Below are 24,643 nucleotides of genomic sequence, written 5' to 3' on the forward strand. Positions count from 1 at the left end.
AAATATAAATTGTCGTTTTTAGAAGTTTTGGTATGGTGATTTCAATTTGGAGGGAAAATGAAGGGTAGGTTCTTGTCAAGTGGCAGAATTCTTCCCTAAATAATAGTGGCTATTTCCAACCCCCCCGCTACCCTTTCCATCCACTCAACTAAAAAGTAGGGGCTCCTAGTTAATAGGAAAAGATTCCAAATTAAGCTTTAGCCCCCCCAAAATATTATCATGGGACCTCCAGCTCCTTAAATATAGAGCCCAAGCCCCCTCCATGGGACCCCAAGGTAAATCTTCAATCCTCTTCATTTTTTTGATTTGCTTTATTGAAACTTATTTCATCATAAAATATCACCATGCCCTTGTTTCTAAGTTTCCATTAAAATTTAATAAGAAAATAAATTTCATTATTTTTAAGATTATATTTTGATTTGAAATTTCCATATCAATAATGTCATTTTTTTAAAAATGTAATTTAGTAATGGAAGTTGAATATTCAATTTTATATTCATCTATTTAGAAGAATATTTTAAATAGATATACATTTATGAAGATTGATTAGTCATATATTATTGGTTATATAGATTTGTTGTTTCCTTTTTCTTTTTTTCTTTTTCTTCCTACTATTTAAACAATAATAGAAGTGGATTTTTTTAAAAAAATTAATTATTAATTTTTTTATAAAAAATTCACAATGTAAATACCACAAGACAATAAAAAATAAGAGAAGCCTTAGTAGTAAAGCATAAAAGAAATCTATGTTCAGTTACAACTGAAATATTCTATTTTTGATTTTAAAGAATAATAGAATTTATTTTAAAACTGGAAAGTATAAATGTTAAATAAAAAATTTAGGATGAAATAATGAGAAAATAATAAGTAAGGTTACATTTTGAAGTTCATTTTTTAATTAAAAAACTTTTGTAAATGAAAATTAAAGAAAAATACAATCAAAATAGATAAGTTATATAAGATAAGATAAATTTATTAATGTCCAGTGGGAGACCAACAAGAGTCTATGGGATTGAAAAATTATAGAACAAGAAGCAAAGAACTAGCAGAACCACAAACAGTGGTCCGAAAAGCCAAAAATAGAGAAAAGAAAACCAGATACAAGACATAGACTAAGGGTTCTTCCTAAAGGATATAGACCCAGGTAAGGCAGAGCATGTAATTGTCTTTGACAACTGTTAGTGGGCTAACACTGATGAAGATGAAGATAAGCCATGCAGTGTTGCATAGATCTGGAGTGAATAGTGGTGGAGCTATCCAAGGGCCACTTCACACCCTGCTCAAAGGGAAAGGGAAAAAAGAAGTTTATAATGAGCTACCTTGCGGCCTTCTTTAGGGGGAATAGAAGCTGTAGGTTGTGGTCACAAAGTTGCATTACCTCCTCAGAGATAAAGTGCCAAAAATCTCTTATTTGTGTAACTGAAGAAGGAGGTCAATGTACTGCACTCTCTGACTAAAAAATAAAATCTCCCTCTGATCTCATAATAAATAGGGCAATGGAAAATTAAGTGTAACTCAGTCTCAATCTTGGTCAATGTGCATAGCCTGCAAATCTGGTCCTCTCTATCAATGTAGTGGTCTGTCTAGGCCCATAGATGGTGGGAACCAATCCTAAAATATCCTAACGCAAACTGAAGGGCATGACACCAACTTTGAGATAAATATTTGGGTCAAGCAATAATCACATCTTGTGTGTCTAGAAAGTTCTTAACATAGAAAACCATCCTCAGACTTAACCCCCCAGATGGGTTGGTTGAAGTCATAACAAGGTACTGTCTATAGATGTCAAGTTTGACCTTCTCGTTCAACTCCTATATAGAAGGGAGAAGATGAGAAGGAACATTTAATGAGAATTGAAATGGGGGCAAGCGATCAATGTCTATCTTGATGGAGCTCAAAAGTGATGTGGCCTAGGCATACCAACAGCAAGCTCTCAAAGAGGTGTTAGATTTGGCAAGTGTAACTAAGGCGTAGTATGCAAGGTAAGAATATCTATCCTAGCCATTAGTGGAGTCTACAAAGAAACCGAGATGATGGAGAAACCATATAAGCTCAAAAATAGCCCCCAACCTAAAGGGATGAGCTCTGAACTCAACCAAAATGATACTGTGGGTGATGGAGCAATGACATCTAATAATCCACCAAAGGAAGAGAGTTTGAATACGATCAATGGAGGCCCAATACAAATCAAGCAACAATGGTCCCAAAACAATTAAACCATATAGAACAGTAGGTTTGACCAAAGAGTCCAGGAGGGACAACCTGGATAGGGTGTCCTAGAAATGGTGTTTGAAGCACTATGTCTCAATCATGGCAAGGGAACCCATCCCTTTACTGATCCTGGGATGAATAGTGCGTCTCAAACTAAAACAAGGATCGAAGAACTTGACCCTAAGGTAAGTGTACAAGGAGGCGATCTCAATCTCCTGGCTCAGAAGTAGCAATGTAAGTGTGAGATCTTCAAGCAATTGAAGACCATGACCCAAGTCTTCCCCAAGTTAACCACAAGCTATCTCGAGTCACAAAAGGAGGCTAAGTTGTCAAGATTTTTTTGGAGGCTCTTGAATGAGTAGGCAAGAAGAATCACATTATCTACAAAAATAAGGATGGAGAATAAAACCTAATGTAAATAAGAACCATCACGTGGAAGGGATGATTCTCTGATAAATCCCTTGAGCTCATTGATGTAGATGTCATAAAGAGTGGGGGAGAGGGGGCACCCTTACTTCACCCCAATAGTGCTCCAAATAGGATCAAAGAGCCTCGCTAGAGTCCTATGTCTACCCTCGACTCACTCATAGAGTTTCATAGTGGCCATCGAAAGAATATTTGATATTCCAATGTCTCTAAACCTCTGAAAAAATGGCTACTCTAGGTACAAAATCAAACACCTTATGAAAGTCCAAAAAATAATAGTAGACTTTTGCAACGTGACAATGAGCCTCCTTAATGACTTCTCATGAGGTCAAGATATGATCCATAGTCTGATAATCTACTCTAAAACCAACTTGACCTCTAGCCCTACAGTTCATCCTATTTCGTTCTGATGAGAGCAATTTATGTCCCAGATTATGCCATATTTTAACGTTCGTATAAACCTTCATATTCATTTCAATTTCCATTTTCTATTCTATTTTCTCCTTCTATGTTGCATATGATCTAATATTTATGAGTAATATTTAATATACTTATTAGATAGAATATGTGAATAAATAGATGAAATTGTATTTATCTAACAAGTTGATAATATGTTATGATTCTTCCTATCACCTTGTATGTAAGAATCTTATTAACATTCCTTATTTCCTCAACAATTTAAAGCATTATTCCAAGAATATTGACCAAGGAGTATGTTGAGAGGAACTTGACTAGAATAATTAGCAACTAAAAATAAGGATAAACAGTTTTGCATTTCCTTTTACAAATAGATATAGATGAATCTAAAAAATTCAAGACATGGGTATTGTCCAGAACATGCCCAATTACAATCCCATGAGTCAGAATCTTCAAAAATTTAATGATGGAAAAGTTAGAGGCTGTTTTCAAAATGTGATTTTTCTAGTTTACTATTACGGTTTCAGATTTCAATTTTCAAAGTTTGTTCTATCTTTTGTTGTTGTTATGACCATATTACTAGCTCAACATAGAACTCCTCCAGCTTAGCTAAATTCTTATGTGGATAGCAAAGAATCCAACGAAGCATAAAAGGTTATTGCTGCTAAGGAGAAGAGATAGTATAGTCTCATGTAGAAATCAAAATCACTCATCCATAACAAACTATTTTAAATCCATATTGTTGCAAATAATTTTCGCTGAAGACAACATTGTTGCTGCAAAGCATTGCCTATTCTTGGCGTGGGATATATTTTTGTTCTAAGCCACAAATTCTACCTATACCTACAACAAATCACATGGCAGCTTATGGAAGTAAGCTTGGCCCGTAACAAACCACTATCATTGCTTATAATAAAACCATCACCGTTGTTCAGCAAATGTGAATGAAGGAAATACATTCTATTTGAGCAATGACAGCAAATTGGTTATTCTTTGCAAGCCATAAATTTTTGGTATAACTCTGTTATGTAATAGCCACTCTTTTTATAGAGTGCATAACAAAGTAGTTATTAAATTTTTAGAGCTAGATCTATATAAAGAATAGGAGATAGAAGTAGGGAGACACATATAGCTTTGAAAAGCAAACAACAATGTACAGAAATATTGTTATTTTAAATCATAAGTTCTGTATTGATGTGCATGGTTAAGAAGCTGTAAAAGCAATTTATCTCTTCATCACCAGGAAGCTAAGGAGGAGGGCCCACTCTAAAGTCACTTGGTGATTATTTCTTTTATGGAGTGTGTTTGAGCTTGTTTTTATTTGTATTTTGATTAGTTTAGAATTACATGGTATGTGTTTTAATCATGTTATATTAGTTTATACATTCAATACCTATGTTTTATTGGAGAATAATATTTCATATGAATTTGATCTATTGTGAGTTAAAATTATCTTTTATTGCAGATTAATTTTTTTGTTTTTGTTTCTGATGTTCCTGTCAAAAAATTTAGGATGAAATAATGAGAAAATAATAAGTAAGGTTACATTTTTAAGTTCATTTTTTAATTTTTTAATTAAAAAACTTTTGTAAATAAAAATTATAGAAAAATACAACCAAAATAGATAAGTTATATAGGATAACATAAATTTATTAATGTCCGGCGGGAGACCAACACGTGTCTATGGGATTGAAAACTTATAGAACAAGAAGCAAAGAACTAGAAGACCCCCAGAAAGTGGTCCGAAAAGCAAAAAAAAGAGAAAAGAAAACCAGATACAAGACATAGACTAAGGGTTCTTCCTAAAGGATATAGACCCAGGTGAGGGAGAACATGTAATTATCTCTGAGAACTGTTAGTGGGCTGACACTGAGGAAGATGAAGATAAGCCACGCAGGGTCACACAGATCTAGAGTGAACAATGGTGGAGCTATCCAAGGGCCAGTTCACACCCTGCCCAAAGGGCAAGGGCAAGAAGAAGTTTGTAATGAGCTACCTTGCAGCCTTCTTTAGGGGGAATAGAAGCTGTAGGGTGTGGTCACAAAGTTGCATCGCCTCCTGGAGATAAAGTGCCAAACATCTCTGATCTGTGTAACTATAGAAGGAGGCCAATGAACTGCACTCTCTGAATAAAAAAAAAATCCCTCTGATCTCGTAATAAATAGGAGAATGGAAAATTAAGTGTAACTCAGTCTCAATCTTAGCCAATGTGTATAGCCTAGAAATTTGGTCCTGTCTATCAATGCAGTGGTTTGTTTGGGCCCATAGACGTTGGGAACCAATCCTAAAATATCATAACGAAAACTGAAGGGCATTACACCAACTTTGAGATAAATATCTGTGTCAAGAAATAATCACATCTTGTGTGTCTAGAAAGTGCTTAACATAGAAAACCATCCTCAGACTTAACCCTCCAAGTGGGTTAGTTGAAGTCATAACAAGGTACTGTCTATAGATGTCAAGTCTGACCTACTTTTTCAACTCCTATCTAGAAGGGAGAAGATGAGAAGGAATATTTAATGAGAATTAAAATGGGGGCAAGCGATCAATGGCTATCCTAATGGATCTCAAAAATGATGTGGCCTATGCATACCAGTAGCAAGCTCTCAAAGAGGTGTCAGATTTGGCAAGTGCAACTAAGGAGCAGTATGCAAGGTAAGAATATCTATCCCAGCCATTAGTGGAGTCTGCAAAGCAACCAAGATGGTAGAGAAAACCAATATAAGGTCAAAAATAGCCCCCAACTTAAAGGGATGAGCTCTGAACTCAACCAAATTGATATTGTGGGTGATGGAGCGATGCCATCTGATAATCTGCAAAAGGAAGAGAGTTTGAATACGCTTAATGGAGGCCCAATATGAATCAAGCAATAATGGTCCTCAAACAATTGAACCATATAGAATAGTAGGTCTGACCAAAGAGTCCAAGAGGGACAGCTTGGATGGAATGTCCTAGAAATGGTGTCTGAAGCACTATGTCTCAATCATGGCAAGGGAACCCATCGCTTTACTGATCCTAGGATGAATAGCAGGTCTCAAACTAAAACAAAGACCAAAGAACTTGACCCTAAGGTAAGTGTACGAGGAGGCGATTTCAATCTGCTAGCTCAGAAATATAAATTTAAGTGTGAGATCTTAAAGCAATTGAAGACAATGACCCAAGTCTTCCCCAAGTTAACCACAGGCTATCTCGAGTCACAAAAGGAGGCTAAGTTGTCAAGATTTCTCTGGAGGCTCCTGAGTGAGGAGGCAAGAAGAATCACATTATCTACAAAAAGAAGGATGGAGACTAAAATCTAATGTAAGTAACAACCATCACATGGAAGGGATGATTCTTTGATAAATCCCTCAAGCTCATCGATGTAGATGCCATAAAGAGTGGGGGAGAGGGGACACCCTTACTTCACCCTAATAGTGCTACAAATAGGATCAAAGAGCCTTGCTAGAGTCCTGAGTCTACCCTTGACTCACTCATAGAGTCTCATAACGGCCATCAAAAGAATATTTGATACTCCAATGTCTCTAAACCTCTGAAAAAAGGGCTACTTTAGGTACAAAATCAAACACTATATGAAAGTCCACAAAACAATACTAGACTTTTGCAAAGTGATAATGAACTTCCTTAATGACTTCCCGTGAGGTCAAGATATGATCCATAGTGTAATAATCTACTCTAAAGCCAACTTGACCTCTACCCCTACAATTCATCCTATCTAGTTCCTGATGAGAGAACTTTATGTGCCAGATTAGGCCATATTTTAACCTTCGTATAAACCTTCATATTCATTTCAATTTCCATTTTCTATTCTATTTTCTCCTTCTATGTTGCATATGATCTAATATTTATGAGTAATATTTAATATACTTATTAGATAGAATATGTGAATAAGTAGATGAAATTGTATTTATCTAACAAGTTGATAATATGTTATGATTCTTCCTATCACCTTCTATGTAAGAATCTTATTAACATTCCTTATTTCCTCAACAATTTAAAGCATTATTCAAGGAATATTGACCAAGGAGTATGTTGAGAAAGAACTTGACTAGAATAATTAGCAACTAAAAATAAGGACAAACAGTTTTGCATTTCCTTTCATGAACAGATATAGATGAATCTCAAAAATTTGAGACATGGGTATTGTCCAAAACATGCCCAATTACAACCCGCAGTAGAATCTTTAGAAAGTGAATGATGGAAAAGTTAGAGGCTGTTTTCAAAACGTGATTTTTCTAGTTTACTATTACAGGTTCAGATTTCAATTTTCAAAGTTTGTTCCATCTTTTGTCGCTATTATGACCATATTACTAGCTCAACATAGAACTCCTCCAGCTTAGCTAAATTCTTACGTGGATAGCAAAGAATCCAACCAAGCATAAAAGGTTATTGCTGCTAAGGAGAAGAGATAGTATAGTCTCATTTGGAAATCAGAATCACTCATCCATAACAAACTGTTTCAAATCCATATTGTTGCAAATAATTTTAGCTGAAGACAACATTGCTGCTGCAAAGCATTGCCTATTCTTGGCATGGGATATTTTTTGTTCTAAGCCACATATTATACCTGTACCTGCAAAAAATCACATGGCAGCATATGGAAGTAAGCTTGGTCCATAACAAACCACTATCATTGCTTATAATAAAACCATCACCGTGGTTCAACAAATGTGAATGTAGGAAATACATTCTATTTGAGCAATGATAGAAAATTGGTTATTCTTTGCAAACCATATATTTTTGTTATAACTCTATTATGTAATAGCTACTCTTTTTATAGGGTGCATAACAAAGTACTTATTAAATTTTTAGAGCTAGATCTATATAAACAATAGGAGATAGAAGTAGGGAGACACATATAGTTCTAAAAAGCACACAACAGTGTACAGAAATATTGTTATTTTAAATCATAAGTTCTATATTCATGTGCATGGTTAAGAAGCTGTAAAAGCAATTTGTCTCTTCATCACCAGGAAGCTGAGGAGGGCCCACTCTAAAGTCACTTTGTGATTCTTTCTTTTATGTGTGTTTAAGCTTGTTTTTATTTGTATTTTGATCAGTTTAGAATTACATGGTATGTGTTTTAATCATGTTATATTAGTTTATACATTCAATACCTATGTTTTATTGCATAATAATATTTCATATGAATTTGATCTATTGTGAGTTACAATTATCTTTTATTGTATATTAATTTTGTTTTTTTTGTTTCTAATGTTCTTGTCACTAGGAAGTGATGGTTCCTATCACTAGGATTTCTTTAATTTTTCATAGATATAATTTTGTGTGTTGTAGTTGCATTTATAATTCCTCATTTCACAACTATCATCCCTTGATGGCATACTACTTGGACACCTTTCGCAAGCTTACTCTCTTGGATTGACACGTATAGACCAGCCAAACTTCATCATAAAATTATTAATTGTTTACTATTATTTTTCCCATTGTTGGCCTATTAGTTCTCCTGAAAGAATAGTATTCAATGTTGTGGAATAAAGTTTGGCAAAGGTATGCCCGATCACGATGGCTTGTAATTGTTGGGGTCAAAAATTGGCCATGCCTTATGAAACAGATGGATCACGTGCCTCGATCAAGCCTTCAAAAAGCTAGTACAAACCACTCTATTAAAGAGTGTGGTGAGATAGGAGCCAATCACTGAGCTATTGAGCTTGAGTAGTTTCGCCTAGAAACCATACTCGTTGACAACTCTACTACATTTCATTGTTGTGACGATCTCATAGATGATGGAAGCAGTAAAGATATCACAGTGAGGGTGTGAGATGAGGTGAAGAGGCAGTTGATCTAGGATGTCGTAAAGGGTGGTGGTGTGGGAGATGATGAAGCACCTGTTGATGGAGCAAGGGAAGGTGGATACCATGGGAACAAGGTGTGCCAAAAGAGCTTTGGGTCCTGGCTAAGCGTATCGTGTAAGAAACTACACTGTAAAGCAATGTAAGCATATTTCTTCACATGAAGAAACCAATGGTAGGAATGTCAAAAATTGACAATAGCTGAAGGGAAGGTATCAAAGGTTAAAGTCAAGTGACGGTGAAAGGATTTATAGTTGGCATCAAAAAAATAGTTCATAGGGAACTTGTTCTAGTACTTTGATCTAAGGATAGGGTGGTGGGGAATGGAAAGGAAAGTCAACTCCCACATTGATATAGTTAAGAGATCAAACATGGAGGAAGCATGGTTACACTTAAAGAAATAATAGACTAGAGGAGTTGATGCAGGTGGAAAATGAAGAGGTGTTCGTCACCCTAGGTAAAGCGAAAGTGGAAATGGCTAGGGTTGTGATCCAAAGTAGCTGGAGGGTGGGGATGTGGGTGAAGGTGTGGAGTTGCCATCCCCATAAAGGTTAGGGGGAACTGATGAGAGGGGGGAGAAGCGAAGCTGACCAAGGAGTATGTTGAGAGGAACTTGACTAGAATAAGACGCACAAAAGAGAATAGTACACAAGCAAGATATGAAAGAAGCACCAATGATAATGTAGTCAATCACACTACACCCCCATAGTGTGGCTAATAGGTAAAAGGCTTAGATCTAGGAAAACAAAGAAGGTCATTCAAAATAACTAGATCAAAAGACTCACACAGCTAAAGGAGGTGATGACCATAGATAGATAAAGGTCCATGGCAATCCTCAAAAATATGTTGGAGTCCCAAACTAACATGATCAAGTTCTATAATATAGGTCTAGTCCATGCCTCAGTCATGTATAGGGTTCTTCCATTCCCTAGTATTTGCATTGAAGTCACCTAAGATAATGTTGTTACCCAAGGCACTGAATCTAGAAATGCACTCAATAAGATCAATAAGTGGATCACTATCCTCGGTACTTGGAATGGCATAGGGTGAAGAGGCTGGTGGAAAGTAACAAATCATGATGACGGTGTCTATCATGGCATACTTGAATCCACATAAATCTGGCATGTTTTTCAGAAATAGACCACAGAAGTAGCATTGAAGAGGTTGTCTCTAATCAGCCAGGCAATAGCTCCAGACCCCCATACACCACCCGAGGAGTGAACCTCATCCCTGAATACTGACAACCATTGATAACCATCGAGACCCAAACTCTAATGGGTCTCAGTGATAGCTAAGATATCTACTGACCCTACAACATCCTAAAAAAGACCTTTAAACATCATAATTTTTATAGAATTAGAATTAGTTTGATCTTCAAGATACCATAATTAACCAACATACTAAGTGATGAACCCAAACATAAGAAACTTACCTTCATAATTAAAAAAAAAAAAAGCAGAAATTATAATAAAGAAAAAAATTATCTTCATAATTAAAATAGAAATAAATGAAAGTTTTAACAAAATAAGTTTAGCAATTCAAAACATTTAATTACAAAGAGTGGTTGTGCTTTTTTTAATTATTTAAAATAACTATTTAGAATATCTAAAGTATGATTTAGATAGAATTCAAAAATAAATAGAAATAATATATGATAGTTGAAAATACATATGATTGATTGTAATAATTAATACCAAAAATGTTAAAAGTAGAAAAAAAGATAAACAATTTTGCGAGATAGATAAAATAATAAACTTTAATTGGGGGAAATTTATATATATGTGTTTGATTGAAATAAAGTGGAGTTTAATTCGAAGCACCGTGAATTTTAGGAAAATACATAAAAATAATAATTAGGAAAACACTACACACAAATTTTAACTTATGCATATCCCATTGTAGAAAAAAGTAAGAAGAGACATTACATAAATGTATACGTGAGGTGGTTAAGGTTGTCATTTAAAATTTAAAATGTTTGAAATGTAATAAACCCAACCATAATTATAATCTCTAGGCCTTGATCATTATTATAAACCATAACCCTAATAATAATACAACCTTACCTAATACTAATCCTAATCATAATCATAATTTGAATTGAAAACCCTAAACCTTAATCCCAGGCTCAAACACTCTAATAATTATTGTAATGAAAATATTAGATAAATTTTGGTTATGATTATGTTTTTATTATTCTTAAAATTAGGGTTGGAATTTTATATAGTTATTAGGATTAAGATAGTACATTAAAGTTTAGGGTTAAAGTTACAATTCAATTGAAGTTAGGTTCATGGTCAAGATTGTTTTTATAAAATGCATGTTTTAGCCTTCACCTGAGCTCTAAATCTTTGTAACCCTAAATCGTATATACTAAACCCTAATCTTAGTCCTACCATAAAATATAGTCCTACATGGAAAATCTAATAAAAAATGTAAAACTCTAATTTCATATTTTTTTATCCTTTCATAATCCAAACTATATAATTTATCATTATCCTAAGTGCAAAGTAGACCTTTTTGCCAAATATTTCATATATCATAATCAAAACTACAACCTTTTCCCTATTTCTAATTATAATCTAACCCTAATGCAAACCAAAACTCTATTTTGACTCCTAAGTTTAATTGTAATCATAATCTAAACTCTATTCCTTAGTTCAAAAATATATAATCTAAGCATCATCCCAAACTATAATTTTTAACCTATACCTTAAAGTTATCTTAATAATAGATTTACTCCTGCCCTTTTCTCAAAACCTAACCATAACATTAACTATAATTACCATTCTAAAACTAACCTTAATCATAAATCATAAATGTAATCATAATCTTAAGCATGCCTTTACTCCCTAAATGATATTAATCATACCTTTAAAATGTATCCCTAACCTTAATACTAACCATAACCCTAATACTTACCCTAACCCTACCCCTAACCCTATTCCTTACTCTACATGTAAACTTGACTGTCATACTAATCTTTTCTCTAAACACCAACCCTAACCATGATACAAACCTTAATCCTTATCCTTATCCTATGATTTATCCTAACCATCGTACTTCTCCTATTTGTAAACCTTGCACCACCCATGAGGTCAAGATATGATCCATAGTTTGATAATCTACTCTAAAACTAGCTTGACCTCTAGCCCTATAGTTCATCCTATCTAGTTCCCCTAAAAGAATAATATTCAATGTTGTGGCACAAAGTCTAGCAAAGGTATGCCCAATCACAATGATCTTGTAATTGTTGGGGTCAAAAATTGGCCTCATCTTATGAATAATATGGATCATGTGCCTCGACCAAGCCTCCAGAAAGCCAATACAAACCTCTCTATTAAAGAGTTTGGTGAGACAGGAGCGAGTCACTGAGCTACCAAGATTGAGTAGTTTTGTCTACAAGCCATACTCATCGACTACTCTACTGCATTTCATCATTCTAACAGTCTTGTAGATGATGGAAGTAGTAAAGATATAACAGTGAGAGGGTGAGATGAGGTGAAGAGGCGGCTGACCAAGAATGTCGTAAAGGGTGGTGGTGTGGGAGATGACGAAGCATAGGTCGATGGAGCAAGGTAGGGGCAGATACCATGGGAACAAGGTGCACCAAAAGAGCTTTGAGTCCTGGCTAAGCGTATCGTGTAAGGAATTTCACTATGAAGCAATGTAAGTAAATATCTTCACATGAAGAAACCAATTGTAGGAATGTCAAAAATTGACGATAATTGAAGGAGAGGTCTCAAAGGTTAAAAGTCAAGTGACGGTGAAAGGATTTATAGTTGGCATCAAACCAATGGTTCATAGGGCACATGTTCTAGTGCTTTGATCTAAGGATAGGGTGGTGGGGGATGGAAAAGAAAGTCAAATCCCACATGGTTGTAGTTAAGAGATCAAACATGGAGGGAGCATGGTTACACTCAAAGAAATAATAGGCGAGAAGAGTCAATGTAGGTCAAAAATTAAGAAGTCCCCATCACCCTAGGCAAAGAAAAAGTGGAAATGGCTAGGGTTGTGATCCAAAGTAGTCAGGGAGGTGGGGATGTGGGTGAAGGTGTGGAGTGGCCTTCCTCGTAAAGGGAAGGGGTGACTGACGAGAGGGGTGAGAAGTGAAGTGCTAGGCACAAAAGAGAATAATAGGCAAGCGAGAGATGGGCGATGGTGATGCCACAGATGCAAGAGATGAAAGAAGCACCAATGATAATGTAGTCAACCACACTAAACTCCCATAGTGTGGCTAATAGGTAAAAAGCTCAGATCTAGGAAAGCAAAGAAGGTCATTCAGAATAACTAGATCAGAAGACTCACACAGGTAAAGAAGGTGATGGCCATAGATAGATAAAGGTCCATGGTGATCCTCAAAAATATGCTAGAGCCCCAAACTGACATAATCAAGTTCTATAATATAGGTTTAATCTATGCCTTGGTCATGTATAGCAGTTTTCCATTCCCTAGTCCGTGCATTGAAGTCACCTAGGATAACTATGTCACCCAAGGCACTAAATCTAGAAATGCACTCAATTAGATCAGTAAGTGGATCATTGTCCTTGGTACTATGAATGGCATAGGGTGAAGAGGTTGGTGGAAAGTAAAAAATCATGATGACAGTGTCTATCATGGCATACTCAAATCCACATAAATTTGGTATGTCTGTCAAAAATAAACCATAGAAATATCATTGAAGAGGTTGTCTCTAATCAGGTAGGCAACACCTCTAGACCCCCACACACCACCTGAGGAGTGAACCTCATCCCTGAAGACTGACAACCACTGATAACCATCAAAACCCAGACTCTCATGGGTCTAAGTGACAACTAAGATATCAACCGACCCTACAACATCCTGAAAAAAGACATGAAACATCATTTTTTTTTTATAGAATTAGATTTAGTTTGATCTTCAAGATACCACAATTAACCAACATACTAAGTGATGAACCCAAACATAAGAAACTTACCTTCATAATTAAAAATAAGTAAATAGAAGGTATAATAAAGAAAAAAATTATCTTCATAATTAAAGAAGAAATAAATGAAAATTTTAACAACACAAGTTTAGCAATTCAAAACATTTAATTACAAAGAGTGGTTGTGCTTTTTTTAATTATTTAAAATAACTATTTAGAATATCTAACGTATGATTTCGATAGAATTCAAAAATAAATAGAAATGATATATGATAGTTAAAAATATATATAATTGATTTTAATAATTACTACAAAAAATGTTTAAAATAGAAAAATAGATAAACAATTTTGCGAGATAGATAAAATAATAAACTTCAAATGGAGGAAATTTATAGATATGTGTTTGATTGAAATAATGTGGAATTTACTTCTAAGCACCTTGAACTTTAGGAATATTTTGAAATGAGCATCATAAAATATGGTAAAAATATTTAATATTTAATAATATAATTTATTATAGATTAAGTATATATTTAACTATAAAAAATACGATTGCTACTAACTTATATATATATATATGCAATCGACAGATATCCTTGTCCAAGACACCTCGAAATATATCTCTTGCCTTATTTTATATATAATATATAAAAACTAACATATGACTAGTAATATATACCTATTTCCATCACCAAAAAGGGTCAATACAACCATCAAATTCAAGACTTGAACTAGTAATATATGTCTATTTTCATTCACCAAAAAAACACAAAATGTAGACGTTACAAGGAAAGTCAATAGTCCATGCCATAATTATAATATAACTATCTTTGTCGTCGACATTACTTTTACTTCAATGGGCCCACTCACTCACGTCTTATCCGTGTGATGTTAACATTTATTTCACCGACATATAAATGTCACGCATCAGCCTGAGATGGTAATGGCGGCGTCAGTTGTTCGTGAAATCCCATAAATTGGCCTTCACTCAACACTCATTTTCCATTTTCCATGTAACTTTTTGAGCTATTTACGCAGCCGTCTCTCTCTTGATATTTTTCTGTCTTTGTATTTCTTGACAAGTATCTCAATTTCTTGACAATGGCGGATTCAAACGCAACAAAGCATAGGGATCGCGGTTTATTTGGCTTGTTTGGGAAGAAGAAAGAGGAGGAGATACATCAGCAGCATGGTGCTGTCGTGGAGGGAGATGTGGCGGGTGTAGCTCCTCATGAGCAGGGACACGTAGGCGAAACTCACCCTATCCCCCTGTTACTGAGCAGTGATCTTTTATTTGGCTTTTGGAAGTGCTATTAAAATTTGACCAACAAATCACAATCCCTTCATCTTTTTAGATTTGGTTGCATTTTGTTCCACCTTTTGCCTAACCAAATATTTCTATTTTTTGCATTCTATTGAAATTCATCCTACCTTACGTACTTTTATTGGTTAAATGATTACACGGATCGGTCTCTGATCTGTTGAAATGCTTTGTGTGTACAGTCCAGCGATGAGGAAGAAGATGCGGAGGGAGAGAAGAAGAAGGAGACAAAGAAGGGTGGATTGAAGGACAAGAAAGAGAAAGAAGAAGACGGTCATGTGAAGGCTGACGAAGAAGGGGGCGAGAAGAAAGGGTTGACGGAAGAGATCAAAGAGAAGCTCCCTGGAAACCACAAAGAGGGAGCACATGAATTTTATTTTTTGGGTTGTTTCATCTTATAATGAGTTGTGTGTAGACCATCTTCTGGTTTGAAGCATACTGTGGATTGTATGTATGCTGTGTTTTTCTATATATAATAAAGAGTGTGATGGTGTTGGTTCTGGTTTGTGATTGCAATGTTTCTAATGGAGACGCGTTTAAACAATTTTTCCATAAGAAATTTGGGCCAGCAGGGGCTAACCAATATAATTTGTTTATTTTAAAACGTGAAGTTAAAAAGTTTGATCACATCATGGTGCTTAAGGAGACGGGGAATGCATTGATAGGTTTCAAAGGAACTCAACTTATTTATGGATAGATTACTCAATACGTGTGAATACTTTTGATATCAGTAATATCTCTTTATCAAAACGAAAAACTGACTCTTACTATCATAGATACCAGTACTATAGCAAATCGTATATATACAGGTTTGGATTGTATATTTTTAACAATCCTTAAGTTTCATTTCTCCAAAATTAATAGTCTTGGAATTTTTGTCATGACTATTTTTTCATAACTATTTGATCATGATAATGCCTTTCATTTTAAGTTTTATAATAAATATTGAGTTTCATTTTTTAAAACAATTTAATACTTCTTATAAATTTTAATATTTAAAATTAGTAATATTTACATCTCGTATCTTAAGATTTTTAAATATATATATTTTACGAAATAATATAACATTCTACAAATCAATTATAAATTAGCAATATATGTTAACCTAAGAAAATTTCTAAGCTTATATTTTGCATACTAATATTTCAATTGTTATTAATATTTAACATCTTACAATTTGAATCTAGAAAGAAAAGCGGGCCAATAATAGAAATGATTGAAAATAGAGATGATGTAAGTGTAGATATATAAATCCAATTGATTCAACTTCATCAGTTAAATAACTTCATCAATTTCATATAAAACATTGAGTAGTCCTTTCATCTTCATCATTTTCATAATGACAACTCTTAATTATTTTTGCAAAAAAATGTTTTTCAACTCCAGAACATTCTTTATTACGTATGTCAATACATATCGGTGTCAAATTAGGATGGATGCTCCCACTCGAGAAGCCTCTCGGCTTAAAAATATTAGATTTTCAAATAGATCATAATTTAGATAGTTTTATTTTTAATTTTATATTTATGTTCTATATTACATTGTTTTATACAAAAGAATCTCATAATTTTCACATGTCAGCAAGATTAAAAATAAAAATAAATTGGAATATTAGAATCTCAGTTTGTCCGCAGTTTGATGATAATAGCAAACAATGAATCCACCAATTTTAAAACATGGCAAATATTCAATGATAATCTAAACCCTCTCTCTCAGTATAAAGAAAAGCAATGTGGTGTGGTGTGCCTGTGGCCAAGCCTCAAATTTGATGGCCGTATTGGTCATTTCAATCGTATTGATTGAAATTTGTTATAGGGAATGTTGTTTATCTTTTGATAAATATTAATTGCCAATTCTTTAATCATGCATCCAATTAAGTTGGACTTCACATTTGGATTGATTATTAATGCAGCAATTTAACGACTTTGCAATTGGATTCAGTAATTTTAAAAATATTTCTTTATAGTTTTAAATTTAAAAAAGCTTAATTTTTTCTTTCACATATATAAAATTAAGAATATTGTTATAATTATATTGATATGTTTCTGGATTCGATTGTGTTAAGATTTTTACCATCAACATTTTGAATCACTCTACGTGATCCATCATCAAGATGAAGAGCAAGAGAAGCAAAACACAGTGTGATTCGAAACGTTGATGGTAAAAATCTTAACACAATCGAATCCAGAAACATATCAATATAATATTATTGATTGTGGAAATTTGTTCTCTTTAATACTATTATAGTCAATAGTCTCAATATTCTTAAATATTTTCTCACAACTTTAAATAATATTTTTTTAATGTTTTCTTTGGTATATATAAATTTAAGAATAGTATTACGCCAAAAGTATCATCTTTCTTTCAAAAAAAATTCTTTATCCAGCTAAAGGAGTTTTAGGTAACAAAAGTTCTAATAATTACAAAAGACTAGCAATTGCAACTCATTACTTTTAAAATTATATGATTTTGAATATTAAATAGACATGCGGTCTTCTATTTGCCAAAATTAAATATTATATTATATTTAAGTATTTAAATATAAATAATATGATGAGTTGATATATTGAAACAAAACATAAAATTTAGTTATTCTATTTAAGAATAAGCTTAAGAATATACATAAATGTTATTTTTAATTAAAATGGTAAACTACATATTTCCTAAGTAAAAACTAATATTTAAACTTTTTTTAAAACATTTACTTGTATATGGACATGGTTAGAGGTGAGATGGAAAAAAGGGAAGGGGGAGATACAAGGTAAATAAATAAATAGGATATCTAGGGCCAAAAATAGATGGAGACATAGATGAAAAGAGGAAGAATGAAGGGAGGGAGGGAAGGATGAAGATAGAGAGAGAGGTAATAATAAGAGGGGAAATGCTAGAGAGAGTGAGACAAGGGGAGGAATGAGGGTGAGACATGAAGGAAACATCAAAAGATAGGATCAAAGATAAAAGACACATAAGAGAAAGATAGTAGGTGGTAATAATAGGAGTGGACATAATAGATAGAGAGTGACAGAAGGGGAAGAACGTATGATATTTGAGGTATACATGGAGAGAAAATGCTATAGATAAAGAAACATGAGGGAGGGGACATATGTAGAGAGTGAGATAGATATAGAGAATAAAAGGGGGGAAGATATTACGAGAGGAGGGGGAAAGCAAGGGAAAAAAGAGATGGAGAGAGAGAGAGAGAGAGAGAGAGAGAGAGAGAGATGCATGTATGTGTTTAGGAGAGTAAGAGACATGAGGTAAATATATCTATGGTAAATAGGTGAAAGAAATGGTTAGAGGTGGAGGGAGATGGAAAAAAGGTAGAAGGGACGATGGGGAGAGATGATCTAAACAAAGAAAGAAGATAATAAGGGCTTGAAATATATGGAGATGATGATGGGGAGAGAGAGAGAGAGAGAGAGAGAGAGAGAGAGAGAGAGAGAGAGAGAGAGATGTATTTATGTGTTTAGAAGAGTAAGAGACATGAGGTAAAGATATCTAGAAGCTAAATAGGTGAAAGCAATGGTTAGAGGTGGAGGGAAATGTGAAAAATGTATAAGTGACAGTGGGGAGAGATGATGTAAATGAAGAAAGAGGACAATTAGAGCCTAAAATATATGGAGAGAGAGAGAGAGAGAGAGAGAGAGAGAGAGAGAGAGAGAGAGAGAGAGAGAGAGAGAGAGAGAGAGATTACATAGCGAGATATGTATTCTTTTAGGAGAGTAAGAGTTGTGAGGTAAATATATATCTATGGTAAATAGGCAAAATAAATGGTTAGAGGTGCAGGGAAATGGAAAAAGGGTAGAAGGGACAATGGGGAGAGATGATGTAAATGTAGAAAGATGGTAATTAGGGCCTAAAATATATGGAGACGATGATGGGGAGATAAAGAGGAGAGAGAGAGAGAGAGAGCGGTGGGGGGGGGGGGGGGGGGGTGGCGGGTGGTTGGGGTTAGGAGCTAGTTACAAAAGGAGGTTATTATTTAGTTATAGAATGAGAAGGTTAGGGGAGGGAGGGAGAGAGAGAGAAAGAGAGAGAGAGAGAGAGAGAGAGAGAGAGAGAGAGAGAGAGAGAGAGAGAGAGAGAGAGAGAGAGAGAGAGTAGGGGATAGGAAGAGGCAAATGAGATAGGATGGAGAGAGTGAGATAAAGATGGAGAGGCAAAGAGTGAGGAATAGGAAGAGAGAGAGAGAAGGGGGGGGGGGGTATTGAGAGAGTGGTTTAGGGATTACTTGGGGAGAGAAAAAGGTTAAGGGTAAATCATTACTGAGAGAGAGAGAGAGGGGGGGGCGTTAGGAGTTAATATGAGAATGAGACAAGTTAGGAGTTAGTAGGGGAGATATTTTTGGAGTGAGTGCGTGCGTGCATGCATGCGCGCGTGCGCGCGCGCGCGCGCGCGTGTGTGTGTGTGTGTGAGTGAGTGAGTGAGAGAGAGAGAGAGAGAGAGAGAGAGAGAGAGAGAGAGAGAGAGAGAGAGAGAGAGAGAGAGAGAGAGAGAGAGAGAGAGAGAGAGAGAGAGAGAGATTTTATGGGTTGGTGAGAGAGCGGGGTAGGGGTTACTTAGAGAGTGTAATGTCCCCACTTTAGCAGTTAAATTAATTTCTTATAAAGTCATTAAATAAATTAAAAATTAAAAGGTGACTTTACATTTAATTAATTTAATTAATTATTGTATTACAAGGGAGAAGCTTCTAGAGTGTGTATTAATTATTGGAAAGGGAAAAGTCTCTAGTAATTTAATTTTCTAGAAGCACAATTAATTATTCTATTGCTAGGGAGGAGTTTCTAGAGAATGCATTAATTACTGGAAGGGGGAAGCCTCCAGTACATGCAATTGATTAATGTTTTAGTTCCTTCTGGAAGGGTGAAGGAAAAGGATAAATAGGGGTAAGAGTCTCATTTTTTAGCATCGGATGATTATGAATTGCATTTGATAAGAGCTTGGATGTGTGAGTCACATATCTTTCTTAGCATTGGAGGACATTCATCCTCTCTTGTAACATTCTAGACATCATTCCCTTGGGGTTTGGCCTTTGGAATACATTGCTATGTATTGATTTTATCATTTTGAGAACTATTATTATTTCAGCAGTTGTTTTAGTTCTTGGGCATTTCCAGGGTGCCCATATAGTGGTAGCAGAGCTATAAGTCTTGCCATCCTGTGGAGATCTTTAGCATCTATGTTTGAGCATGTGACAAGGGCTTTATAATTTCTGCAATACCAGAGCAAGACAAAGTAGGAGTTCTAACTTGCAGAAAAAATAGGGTAGTTTATCCGTGCAAAGGGACATACAATCTAGTCATACAAATATAGAGGATATATTCTTTGAACAAGACAGTAGTATGGGTAACCAAGATGATAGGAATACTAGTCCAGATCAAGAAAATGTAATGTTGAGGTTACTGGATAAATTTCAGGAGCATAATAGGCGAATGGATATGATGTTGCAACTTATGGCTAGACAAATGGGCATCAATATTAATGATTGGTATGTTGCTCCAATGCAAGATGTAGTTGATTCCTCAGGTGGGATTGAGACACGTATAGAGCCACCTAGCTATGACGTTAGTGATGTGGGTGTTTCAACAAAGTCAGTAGATGTTTGTTTACAATTTGGTGTTGAGATATGTATGCAAAGTTAGAAGTCTACATATGAGGCATTTTCTAGGGATGGAATTGCAACAAAAATGGGATTAGGAGAATGTGAAGACGTTGTCATATCAAAATCCACTTCTATGTCAGTTGAACCAAACCAAGTGCTAAAATAATAATAGTTCTCAAAACGATAAAATCAATACATAGAAATGTATTCCAAAGGCCAAAGCCCAAGGGAATGATTCCTAGCATGTTACAAGAGAGGATGAATGTCCTCTAATGCCAAGAAAGATATTCGAGTCACACATTCAAGCTCTTATAAAATGCAATTCACAATTATCCGATCCTCAACAATGACTCTCCCACCTCTATTTATACTTTTCCTACACCCTTCTAGAAGGAAATAAAATATTAATTAATTGAAAGTACTAGAAGCTTCCCCCTTCCAATAATTAATGCATTCTCTAGAAAGTCCTTCCTTGCAATACAATAATTAATTGTGCTTCTAGAAAATTAAATTACTAGAGGCTTCCGCCTTTCCAATAATTAATACACACTCTAGAAGCTTCTCCCTTGCAATACAATAATTAATTTAATTAATTTAATTAATTAAATATAAATTCACCTTTTAATTTTTAATTTATTTAATGACTTTATAAGAAATTAATTTAACTGCTAAAGTGGGGACATTACAGTTCGCCCTCCTTGAAATTGCTTGTTCTCAAGCAATCCAACAACATAATGAACTCCAACCTCCACCTAGATCCCAATTGAAGTAGTATGTGACATCCCTATGGACATTAAACCAATTGTAAACCAACATCATTAAGACCAACTACATGTCCTACAACCTAGCACCCAAAACTTGTGTTGATGATGTAGAAGTCAGAATCTTACCAAAAGGTATTTATGTAGAAGATCTTTGTAACCTTTTCTTCTTTGTATCCACCCACATAATACATATTGGACTAGAATCGCCATCATCACCAACATGTATTGAAAAAAATGTACCTATAGGTGAACCATATGCACTTATACCAACTGTATCAACAATAAGTGTAACCACATCAAAATATATGGACACAGGAACATCATGAACTGCCGCAACAAAAAATTGAACCAACTCATCATCAGAAGAAATGGAAGCCCTTTTCATATCAACCTCCTTGCATGTCTCAGCTTCCACCTCAATAGTAAGATCTTGTAAGCATCGATCTTGGGACCCATCCAAAGCCTCCTCAAAGTCATCACCCAATATCTAAGAAGGGGTATCATACCCAACACATCTCATAACATCATCAAATGGATCATCAGATGTATCTATACTATCTACATCGATATTTCCTAACAAAGCCTCAACTACAAACTCCTAACTCTGTATATATGACTCAACATCAACTTGCGAATCAGAATTACATAAACCTACATCTATTGACTCCATTGAAATGCCCACATCACCAACATCACAGCTGGGTGGTTCGATACGTATCTTGATCCCACCTGAGGAATCAACTACCTCCTGCACTAGAGCACCATACAAATTGTCAATAGTGATGTCCATCTATCTAGCCATAAGTTGCAACATCATATCCATTCACCTAGTTTGCTCCTCTAATGTATCCAGTAACCGTCTGAACATTACATCTTGATCTGGACCTATATGCATTTTTTCAAATACTTTTCCCTCTATCTGCCTATTCCAAATTATGTATAAGACCTCCACAGGATGGTAGGACTTATAGCTCTAATACCACTGTAATGGGCACCTTGGAAATGCCCAAGAACTAAACCAACTGCTGAAATAATAATAGTTCTCAAAATAATAAAATCAATACATCCATGCAGAGGGACATACAATCTATTCATACAAATACAGAGGAGATATTCTTTGAACAAGACAGTAGTATGGGTGACCGAGATGATAGGAATATCAGTTCAGATCAGGAAAATGTAATGTTCAGGTTACTAGATACATTAGAGGAGCAGAATAGGCAAATGAATATGATGTTGTAGCTAATGGCTAGACAGATGGGCATCAACATTGACAATTTGTATGTTGCTCTAGTACAGGAGGTAGTTGAGTCCTGAGGTGGGATCAAGACACATATAGAGCCACCCAGCTATGATTCTGGTGAAAGTCAGGAGTCTACATATGAAGCTTTTTCAGGAGATGGTGATGCAACAATAGTGGGATTAGGAGAATGTGAGGATACTATCATATCAGTAGCCACTTTTGTTTCAGTTGAACCATCCAATGAGGAGTTTAGCAGTATGTATGCAGTGGTTGATGTATGTTCTAATGATGGTGCACATGTTGATGATTATGAATTTTCAACAACTAAAAATTCAATTCAATTTTCTATTGCGATAGTTAGTGTTGTTCCTATGTCCATATATTGCAATGTGACTACATGTATTGTTGATATAGTTAGCATGAGTGCATATGGTTTTCTTATAGCTACATCTTTTTCAACACACATTGGTGATGATAAGGATTCCAGTTTAATATATATTATGTGGGTGGATACAAGGAAGAGGAGAATTCTTAGATCTTCTATGGAGTTGCCTTCTAGTGACATTCTGACGTCTACATCATCAACACAAATTTTGGGTGCTAGGTTGCACGACATATGGTTGGTCTTGATGATACTGGTTTATAGTTGGTTTAATGTCCACAGGGATGTCACATACTACTTCAATTGGGATCCAAGTGGAGGTTGGAGTTCATTGTGTTGTTGGATTGCTTGAGGACAAGCAATTTCAAGGAGGGTAGACTATAATGTCCCCACTTTAGCAGTTAAATTAATTTCTTATAAAGTCATTAAATAAATTAAAAATTGAATGGTGACTTTATATTTAATTAACTTAATTAATTATTGTATTACAAGGGAGAAGATTCTATAGTGTGTATTAATTATTGGAAAGGGGGAAGCCTCCAATGTACATGTTCGTGCGAACATATGGTGCATCAATTTTTGGTGCTTTATATTGCATTTTTTGATTTTTGAACGTCATTTTCACAGCGACTGTTGATCGGGCGAATGTTGGGGCAAACGTGCATATTTTATACCTCCATCAGCGTCATCCAATCATTTTCCTTCTCATTCTTATCATCGGGTATGTGTAAATAGTATTAATTTAATGTTTTTAAAAGTATTTTAAAATGTTTTTAAAGTAGATTTTAATGTTTTCTATGCATTTTTTTAATGTTTTAAAAGTACATTTGAATGTTATTTATGTTTTCAATGGTTTTGAAAGCATATTTAAGTGTTAATTTAATATTTTTATTTTTTATTTATATTAATTTAGAAAACAGAAAAATATTATATAGAAAACATTAGAAAACAATTTTAGAAAACATTAGGAAAAATAGTAGAAAATTTAGGAAAAACATTAGAAAACAAATTTAGAAAAAACATTACAAAAACATTAGAGAATTTATAATTTAATATAAAATTTAGAAAACAAATTTCAAGAAAAGGGTAAAAAAAATATTAAATAAATATTAGAAAATTTAGGAAAAATATTAGAAAATTTAGAAAAAACATCACAAAAACATTAGAAAACTTAGAAAACAAATTTGGAAAAAACATTACAAAAATATTAGAGAATTTATAATTTAATATAAAATTTAGAAAAATATATTAAAAAAACATTAGAAAATAAATTTAGAAAAACATTAGAAAAAATATTAGAGAAATTCTAATTTAATATAAAATTTAGAAAAAATATTAAAAAAACATTAGAAAATAAATTTAGAAAAATATTAGAAAAAATATTAGAAAATTTATAATTTAATTTAAATTTAGAAAACAATTTTTAGAAAAACATTACAAAAAATTAGAAATTTTAGAATTTAAAATAAAATTTAGAAAAAATATTACAAAAACATTAGAAAATTTATAATTGAATATAAATTTTAAAAAACAAATTTAGAAAAAACATTAGAAAAATGTTAGAAAA

The sequence above is a fragment of the Cupressus sempervirens genome, chromosome 4 (genome assembly GCF_028749045.1).
Source record: "Cupressus sempervirens isolate cs-2001-9-10 chromosome 4, ASM2874904v1, whole genome shotgun sequence".
In the NCBI taxonomy this organism is placed as follows: Eukaryota; Viridiplantae; Streptophyta; class Pinopsida; order Cupressales; family Cupressaceae; genus Cupressus; species Cupressus sempervirens.